The following is a 7,082-nucleotide window of genomic DNA, read 5'->3' as shown; positions in this document are numbered from 1 at the left end:
ATTGTGGTTTTCATGCACTGCCTGATGGTGGGAGTTGGTTTGAACTGCGCCAAATTTGAAAAGCCCATTGCCAAGTCCTGGGTGGTGCTGTGAGTCTCGCAGAGGACGCCCCCCGGCCCGCAGGAGCATACCCTCCAGGCGCCGGGCTCCTCCTCTCTGTGCTGGGGAGAGCCTCCCCAGCCTGCCTCCCGTGCTGGGTCCTGAGAACCGCAAAGGGGATGCCACACCTAAGAGGCTGCTTAGAGCCCCAACATTGCTGCCCGCCTGGCCTCGCCTGGCCTGGCCGTGGCCCACACCTGTTTTCCCGCCTTGCAGGCCTCACACAACCAGTTCCTGTAGGGACCTTCCCCCGGCTTCCCAGAGACTGAGGCTTCGTGTGGCCGCCCGGGGCTCCAGCTCAGGACCTCACTCCTCTGCCCACCAGCCTTCCTACAGCTTACTCGCCCTCCGCTTGCAAGGCTGCAGCAGATTTCACTTCTCACACCTTCAGGGTTCTCATCTGTAAAATGGGTCAGCAGCCCTGCCCGTTCTCCCTAGCACAGCACCTGTCACGTACCAGAAAACCCAGATCCAACCTGGGCCCAAACGTGGTATCCCGTTGTGCCTGAGCCTCTTTATTTGAACACGGGGGGCAGCCCCCTCCCCGGCCCTGCCCAGCTCACGGGGTTTTCACGAGGCCCAAATACAACAAGGGAACACACTAGTGCTTTGCGCCGAGGCACCTTGCCAGGCGTGACAGGCTGCAGACGTGTCAGGGCTTTTCCTCGCCCCTGGTGCCGACAGGCAGCCGGCAATGGAGACAGACCTGCTTCCCCTCGACGAGTGGGAATAACAAGCCAAGGTATGGCCCAGCAAGTTCTGGGAGCTTCTGCCTCCACACCGGTGTCCTGGCAAATCCATCTTCATCCCTGCTCGCTGAGTGCTGAGCTAATGGGATTGAGGACAAGCTGCTACTAAAGATGATCGTTACTCTCGCCTCTGCTCGCTGGTTTCCGATGGGAAGAGACACATACTTGCTTCTAACTGGGAGTCACAGCCACTGTTCCAACAAAGCCTTACTGAGATGCAGCTGTCACCCACTGGCTAGACACTAGGGAGGAAATGTAAGACGTGCACCCCACCCGCAATAACTCTTAGTTCAGTGCAGGAAGCAGGTCCATAAGTAGATCGTTGAGACTGATAGGGAAGAGTAGCTCGGAGAGAGCACCGGATCCCAGATCCACTGGGTGAAGCAGGGAGGGAGGGCTTCACAGAAGAGGTGACATTTAAACTCAGCCTTAAAATATTTTGAGATGCAGAGGATCGGGGTGTGGGGGAGAGGAAAGACCCCAAGGTAGGGAGCAGTCTCAGCTTCGGGTGGGGTGTGTGAGGCAGAAGCATGGAGGGGGAGGGGAAAGCATATCGAAGGCATCAGGAGGGGTCCAAGCTGCCTGAAAACGGGACATGGGGGGCTGAGGGGGCTCAGATCACCTGCAGGTGGCCCTTTGGGCTCTTCGCAGCAGGATGAGACAATGAGTTCAAACATTTACCGATGCATCTTCCAGCAAAGCCCACAGCGTTCCGGTGATTCCAGGGGAGGGAAGGCAAGACGGAGGCCAAGCCACCGTTTCATCGGATCCTCACTACTTCCCTGTGAGGTGGGCGGCACGGAACCCCGTCGTAAGGACCGGGAAGCTAAGGCCAAAGAAGCCAGGTGCCTCGCCCACGGTGAGGTGGGAGCAGGACAGACAGCTGGAGTTAGAAGTTTGTTATTTTCCTTCCCCTTCAAGCTTCCTTTTGGCTGAAGTCTGTGTCTGCTGGTGCATTGAGGTCACATCCTCACGGAGGCCTCGGGAGGCAGCGGGTCCCTCTGCCGCCCACAGAGGGCCAGCCCTGCAGCCACCACCGCCCCCCCCAGGCCAACCCCGACCGCCCCTGGGAGGAGAGGGTGAGCGTGGTCAGCACCCAGCACGTCTGCCCACAGGCGCCTCGTTGTGATTCTCTGACAGCCCTGAACGGTACCCACAGCCGCTTTTTATGCCTCTCATTGCTGGTTGCTTACTGTGAGAGACACATTGTAGAAAAATCAGGGGGAAGAAAAGTACAATATAGGAAGAAATAAGCCACCCATGAGCCCAGTGTCCAGAGGGACTAGGGACGTCTTAGTAAATTTTCTTTGTCTTTTTGAAACAGTGGATACAAACATACACATAGACTTTTTTTGTTTGTTTTGAGAGAGAGCACGTGAGTGGGGAGGTGCAGAGCGAGAGGGAGAGAGGGAACCGTAAGGGTCCACGCCCAGCGCAGAGCCCAACTCGGGGCTCCATCCCACAGCCCTGAGATCACGACCTGAGCCGAAATCAAGAGTTGGCTGCCTAACCGACTGAGCCACCAAGGCATCCCCACACGCATAGACTTTTTAAAATGCGATGAAAATCATACCAATTACAGCTTTACGCTCTCCTGTTTTCATGGACATCCCATCATAACATTTTGCCTCTTTTTGTAGGCAAAGGCACAGAAACTAAGGGAAAGCAAGTAGCTCACTCAGGGCCACTCCAGATAAGTGGTGGGATAGGGACTCATACTTCTGATGTGATTCGCACTCAGATGGAGAAACAGCCACAGACGAGGGGAGTGACCCACATGAGGTTGCATTCCTCCTGAGGGGTGAGCCCCCACCAAAGGTCTAGACTCTTCTCTGTCCTGCATCTGGTGCCTGGCAGGGTTCGGGGAGATCCCAGGAGAGGATTTTCTTTGTGGGTCTGGAAGAGACAACAGGTCCCAAAGCTGGTGGACAGGACACCATGCCCGCAGCCTGGGCCGGGGGAGAGTGAACCATCCTCTGCCTTCAACAGCTGAACCCCAGCAGAGCAAACAGGGCATGCTCTCCCCTACTTCCCCCTGCTTCCCTGCTGACCTCGAGAGCAGAGACTGGCTAAGCCTCGGTTTCCATTTCTGCCCCGTGGGTTCTAACAACCCCACTGTTGTGGCAAGGGTGTCAGGGTCGCAGAAACCACTGGCTTTGGGCACTGTGGGGTCCCCGGTCAAATAATAATAGAAACAAGGATCCCCAACAGCCATGAAATGCCTGGCTGCATGTAGCCCTTCAGGACCTTGCGGAAACCCCACAAGGAAGCATGGTGATGATCTTCCCCGGGGTGATAGACAAGGAAAGCCAAGCTCTGAGGAGTAAAAACCACACCCCCAAGGTCACACAAGGGCCAGGAGCCAGAACTTGAACCCAGATCAGTCTATTCAAGCTCCAAACCCTTCAGTCCAGTGACTTGATCTGCATAATGTTGTGGAAATGGCACCGCAAGGTGAGATCCAGTTTTAGTTCTGCACAGACTGCAAATTGATTTTTTAAACAGCCCTGACAAAATGATGAGAGCTGTCACTTCTTGAGCACCTGCTTGCTTTACTTGCAAGCACCACGCTTAATACTCATAACTGGCCTGGGAGGGAGTATCCTTTTCTTCAATTTACAGATGGAGATACAAGTTCAGAGGGGCCAGGCAACTTCCTCAAGGTCACACAACTAATAGGCAGATCTCTGCCCCCGCAACCAGAGGCTTTGCCCATTGTCACGTCCTTTCCAGTGCTTTGGGGGAGTGGGAGAGGGTCAGACAAATGAGAAGTGATGGGTCTTCTGGACCGGCTGCCAGCCCTTCTTCTCCAGGGGCAACCCCCCCCCCCCCCCCCGGCACCACAAGGGTGGAATTGTCAGGCCACGGGAAGGAGAAGGATGAAGTCAGGGGCCGGGGGGCCGCTGGTGTGCCAGTGACCCTTTGCCAGGAGCTGGACCTCACTTGCCACCTCCGCATCGGGGACATGTGTGTGTTAAGCAACACAAATTCATGTGGTCCAGAGCTTGGGGGGCCATTCCAGAGGGGGCTGGGCTATTACACTCATCTGGGCCAGGACTTTCTTCCTTCTCGGGTCCTTTCCTCAATCCCCACCCATCTCATGGCATCTTCCTCCTCAGAAAACCTGCGGTGTATGGTGCTGATGTCGTAGCTGTTAGGGCTGACTGCCGTGCAAGCAGGAGGTCAAGGTCACTCAGCAGGTTGGTGGCTCGGGGTGGCGGCCGGTGGTTCCTCTCTTGTGGAGGAGGTCAGCTCGGCCCTCGGCCCTCCCTGCCTGCCCTGCGGACCCTGTCACCTCGCCCTGGAACAGTGGGCTCCCTTCTAGCCGCGAAGTCTCTGTTCTCTTTGTACAAGTGAAAAGGAGCTCAGAGGAGAAAAGTGACTCACTCGGGGGCACCCAGCTGCCAAGAGGCAGAGCCTGCCTGGGACCTGGGTCTTCTGCCACAACGCCCAGCCCTTCCTCCTGCACCCAGTAACTTGTTGGTATCAATACTGAAGATTCTCTTTATGGAAACAACTGATGTCTATCCCCACTCCCACTCCCAAGCACAGCTCCATCTGTCAAGAAATCCCAGGGCCAGCAGTGGGGTGGAATCCGCCTGGGACTTAAGCATCTGGGACAGCGGTTGAGAAAGCTCTTTTCCGCGGCTACTGTCCTCCCACGGATGTCTGGTGGGGGCCGGGTGAGTGTAATGAGGTCTCTTAGAACCCCCAGGACCAGCGGAATGTCCAGTGTCCAGCCTCCCCAGGACTCCACACTCTTGCTGCGGGATCTTGGGCCAGGCACCTGCCATCTCTGAGCCCATTTTCCCATCTGCACGGTGGACAGGTAGGTGGTGATGGATACAGGCCTCCAGCTCTGATCAGGTTGGATTCTGGGCACAAAGAGTCTGACTGAGAGAGGCCCCCTTCCCATGGGAATCTTCGGTGATAGCTTTTCGAGGCCCTGGCCCCTGCTTCTTGAGGACCTAAGGATCTGGCCCTGTCTGCCCTCACAGGGCCATGGTCAGTGCATCCCCACAGCACATGAGCTGGATTCCCTCGTGATGGGTCAAGGAGTGCAGACCACTTAAGACTCACACCCCAAGCCTCACACTTGCATTTGGTCAGGAGTACATGTGTTGGAGTCCAGCAGTCCTGTTGAAGTCCTGGCTCTGTCATCTCGTAGCTGGGTATCCTTGGGCAAGTTATTTAACAGCTCCGTGCCTCAGTTTCCCTACGTGTGAAATGGTGATAATAAATCCCTACCTCGTGGGGGTGTTGTGGGATGAAGCAAGCCCTCCCCCCAGCATGGAAGCTGCCGAGCTAGCAGGTTAGGTTAACACCCGGAGCATGCCTGTTTTTAGAGTCTTACCACCGATGCCAGCCGCCACTCCTTCCGGCCCAGGGGTCTCCCTGCAGCTCCGAAGGACAGCCCTGCCCGGCCCAGGGTTCGAGATGGAGCCAGAACGCTGGGAGGGAGGGGAGAAGCTGACACAGGCCACAGCCACCCTGGGGTTCCTCTTCCACCCCTGCCTCTCATGCTGGCTCCCACCAGCTGGCTGGCCCTGCCTCCTGGTGCAGGGGAGAGTTTGGCTCAGGAACAGGCTATCTCTTGGCCCCTGTAAAGACAGGGAAGGGTGCCCCAGAAGGCGAGCACCTCTGGTCTAAGCCCCAGCCAGCAGCAGGAGGGGTCAGAACAGGAGCCCCAGGCTCAGTCTCCTCCACCCCCTCGGCCTCAAAGAGCACTTGACTGGTCCTCTCACCCCAACCAAAACACAGCCCCCACAGGAGGGGCTGAGCTAGGTGAGGGCCAAGCCTTGGGGAGGTCACATTCCGGGAAAGGGCTGCAGGCCCCTTGTCAACAAGGAGAAAGCCAGCTTCCTGCTGCTCCTGAGACTTGGTTCTAGAAGGGGGGAGAAGGGATAGACAGGAAGACAGAAAGAGCTTGTGAGGACGCTCAGCAGGCCCCCTGAGGTCCTCTGAGGTATCTTTCCAGTGCACTGCAAGCTAGGGAGACAGGGGGTTCAGCTGCCTTTGCCGTGGATAAATACTTAATGCCTGCACCCAGGTGTCATCGAGACCTTCCTTCACACAACCCTCTGTTCCCGAGCTTGTTCAAACCTGAGACATCCTTTGATCTTCACAACGGCCCTGAAAATATGCCATTACTGTTTGCATTTTATTTATTTTTATTTTTTTAAGTAGGCGCCACACCCAGCGTGGAGCCTAACTCGGGACTTGAACTCACAACCCTGAGATCAAGACCAAAGCTGAGATCAAGAGTCAGATTCTTAACCAACTGAGCCATCCAGGTGCCCCACTATTTGCATGTTAGAGGCGAGGAGACTGGGGCTCATAGGGGATGGGCAGTGTGACATGGATGGGAAGTTCCCACTGGATCCCCTCCCTGGCTCAGCTACCAACTCACCGGGAACCTTTAGCAAGCCTCTTCCAGCTCTGGGCCTCAGTTTACCCATGTGTAAAACGAGGCTGCTGAACCAATGGCCTCTGAGGACCCTCCCAGCAGTGAGGTCTCCCACCACGGGGCAGCAACAACCTCCAGTCTGCCCTCCTTACATTTAAATAAGCACTTACATGCCCGCTAGCTCATTGCATTTTGTCAGGCATGGATCATTATCAACCCCATTTCATGCACAAGGAAAGTACAGTCAAGCAGGGATGTGAAACGACTTGCCCAAGTTCCCACCACGTGTTGGGGGCAGGGCTGCCCTGTGAAGCTAGGAGATCTCACCAGACTTTTCACCTTGATTCCCTGGAGCTGCGCTGTCCGGTCCGTTAGTCACCGCATCCACATCCTGATCCCCAAACCTCTGCAGATGCCACCTTCCACGGCAGAGGGACTTCGCAGATGTGGTGAAGGATCTTGGGACAGGGAGGTTCTCCTGGATCGTTTGGCTGGGCTGAGTATCATCGCAAGGGTCCTCATAAGTGGGGAGTCAAGAGGGTCCAAGTCCAGGAAGGCAAAGTGACAGCCAAAGCAGGGGGAGAGATGTACCCATGGGAGCAGGGGTTGGAATGATGCACTTTGAAGATGGGGGATGGATGGAATGCAGGTGGAAAAGCAGGCCCCCAGCAGCTGGAAAATCCAAGGAGGGAATTCTCCCCTGGAGTCTCCAGGACGAACACAGCCCTGCCGACGCCTTGATTTTAGCCCCGTAAGCCTCATTTCAAGACTTCAAGCGTCCAGAATGGTAAGATGGTAAATGTGTGCTATTCTGAGCCACTGATACC

The sequence above is a fragment of the Neomonachus schauinslandi genome, chromosome 13 (assembly GCF_002201575.2).
Source record: "Neomonachus schauinslandi chromosome 13, ASM220157v2, whole genome shotgun sequence".
Classification (NCBI taxonomy): domain Eukaryota; kingdom Metazoa; phylum Chordata; class Mammalia; order Carnivora; family Phocidae; genus Neomonachus; species Neomonachus schauinslandi.
This window is presented reverse-complemented; position numbering follows the sequence as displayed.